Genomic DNA, 3,136 nt, shown 5'->3' with positions numbered 1-3,136 from the left:
CTGACAGTCATGTAAGTACTGTTTTGATTCCCATTGTCATTAATGGAAAAAAGAATAAAAAAATCATTAAAAACTATGTTCTTTTTTTTTTACTACACCTATTATTAATGGGCAATGATTTATTTTTATAAAACTTGGTTGTTTAGGGCTCTAAAATGCTGACTTCACGTGAAAAGGCTCTATAGACGAGACAAAATGTGACATCTCTCTAAAAAGAGTATCTATGCGTCACTAAGGCAACTGCCTTAGTGACACACACAAAAGATGTAAAAAAAAACAACCAACAACTATATAACGGATAAATAAATAAATATAAATTTGATATTACCTACATGGCCAATAGCCACATGTATACAAAGGTATTACGGGATTAGAAACAAGTCTGACTTTTTGTTATTTTGTTGTTTCCACGAACGTACATACATTGCACCTAATAGTTAAATAAGAAAAAACAAACTAGCCCTTATGAAAATAAAAAATATAAAAAAAAATCTTCGTTGACTCAAAGAATGTGTGATTTGTTTTGTTAGTATTCGTCTTCAAAATTTGTTTGTAGCATGATATTATTTTGTACATAACATTAAAAAGGTTTTCTTTTCATCAAATACCAACATTTTGCGGTGTCGTTCCTGTTAGCCCCCAATTGAGATGTGTTGTAAATTGAGTAGTAGTATTGCGTTGATTTTCAAGTTCGAATAATACTTCATATTTTATTTTAAGTGATTTTTATCACTAAACCTCAACTAATGTTCTAAGTTTAGTGGGACTGCTGTTCCTAAACGACTTTGGAATCAATCAAAAGGCAATCTATTTATTCACATCATAGAGAGCTATAGCATCTCTATGACACCCCCTACGGATCCCTATGATATAGGAGGCGCTTCAAATATTTTGAAGTTCGACCCTCAGTGTACTTAACATTTAATTGTATTTTTCTTCCGTTTTTATAGAAGTATAGGATGATTCTATACAAGATCACGAATTATTTATGTATAAATAACTATATTGTACATTGTTTTGGTCAACTAACTTTCGACTTTAAAAAAAAATCATTGGTTTTAGCTACTTGATTTATTTTATTTCTACGATGGAAACAATTTAGATTTTATAGATCATCTTAAAGAGTTATAAGTCATTTTCTAACCATTTTAAGGATTACTCCGAAACAATATGGTAGTAGCTGTTATAAGATGTTGGTAAAAATTGGCTTTTATAATGGTTCTTTCGCTCAATATAAGATGAAATTTCTTATGCATATATATGAATAATATTAGGTGTATTCTGCAACTTGTTCTCCAGCTGATTTAATGAGCTCGTTCATAAAAATCAACGAAAGTCACATTCGCAGGATCACATAAAAATATTTTTTTTTTTTTTTGGGGGCTTTTTTTCTTTTTTTTTTGAAAAAAAAGAAAAAAAATTTAAATTTTTGAGGAAAAATTTTCAAACATATTAATTTTTTTGTTCAAAGATTATTTTTTTTTTTGGGAAAAAAATCCAAAATCTATAGCTATTCTCAAAAATTTTCAAAAATTAAATAATATGGAATAAAATTTGAGATAATAAATGTTCTTGAAAAAAAATTCAAATATTAGATTTTCTACTAAAAAACAAAAGTTTGTTAATTTGGGTGGGTGGGGGATATAACCCCTCCAACCCACCCGCTGCTGACGCTCCGGCATTAATTTTTTTATTATCTATATACTATTATTCTTTTCAATATGAGTTGAACTGAATGCATGCTAGATTTAATTCATTTTGTACATTCCTCCTTGTATATTATAAACACTTTTTTTTCTCTAGATACAGTAGTGATCCATGAAGTAAATCATGGATCACTACTGTGGATCACTACATTGATTGGTTGGATACGAATTAGTTTTTATTAAGCTATGAATATACATCAACTACATGTTTTTCCAGTAAGAGATGTTATATTGAATAGCCCTATATTTCAGTAGATGTCACATTTTAAGCTCTAATTTGTTTACGTTAGACAGGTACAAACTACGCCATTAATAAAAATTGAACAATACATGCTTCAACAACGCATTGAAATTATTAAAATTCACTAAAAAAAATGGGAACACCTGGCAGATACAGTTCATAAAAGTAAAACATTTTTGGGTCGTCATAAAGCACCTTGTCGGACTGCAAAATAGAAATTGGTTGAAAAATTCAAACTGTTGAGAAAGTTTAGTGATGCGAAGAATAACACCAGTGCACGTCGCTCAAGAACAACCGAGAATATTGCTATTGTAGCACAAAGTGTTAAAGAAAACCAAGGTTTGTCCATTCCTGGTCGTTCCTTGGAATTGAGCATTTCATTACACTGTATTTTGCATTAATACTTGGGCTAAAGTTCAGTTAACACAAGAACTCAAGCCGCCCAATCATCAACAACCTCGTGTCTTTGCTGATAGGGTGCTTGAAATGCATGAAAAAGATCCATAATTTCATCGAAAAATCATCTTGACTGATGAAGCCCATTTCCACCTTGATGGCTACGTCAACAAGTAAAACTGCCGCATCTGGGACTCGGAAAACCCCAGATTTATTGTTGAAAAGCCTCTCCATTCCCAACATGTAACTGTTTGGTGCAGTTTATGGTCCGGCGGTGTAACTGGACCTTACTTTTTCGACAATGAGGCTGGATTGCCCTATTGAGAGATGATTAATGATTTTTTAAGGCAGGAATTCATTGGTATTGATCTGGACAATGTTTACTTTCATCAAGATGGCGCTACGTACCACTCAACCAGCGTCGATTATAAACCTCACAGATGGAATTCGTGAGCATATTGAGGGCATACAACAGACACTTTACGATTTGGTGATGGAAAATTTCATAAAAAGGATACGGTCCTGTAAGCGTAGCTATTGCTGGCTATTTGGCTGATATTGTTTTCCATTATTAGTGACATACCTTTCCCTTTACATTGAGATAAACATCCGATCATTTATCTCAAAAAATGTCATTTTTCTATGAATATCAAAATAACAACTCTTATTGGAGATAATAATTTCATAGTAGGAATAATTGGCCAACTACCAACTGATTTTGGGTCTTTTTCTGTTTCTTTTGGGATTGGAGGTTGCAAGATATATTATAAGTAATGACGTGCCCAATGTTATT

This window comes from Lepeophtheirus salmonis, chromosome 1 (genome assembly GCF_016086655.4).
Source record: "Lepeophtheirus salmonis chromosome 1, UVic_Lsal_1.4, whole genome shotgun sequence".
Classification (NCBI taxonomy): Eukaryota; Metazoa; Arthropoda; class Copepoda; order Siphonostomatoida; family Caligidae; genus Lepeophtheirus; species Lepeophtheirus salmonis.
Note: the sequence above shows the minus strand (reverse complement) of the source record.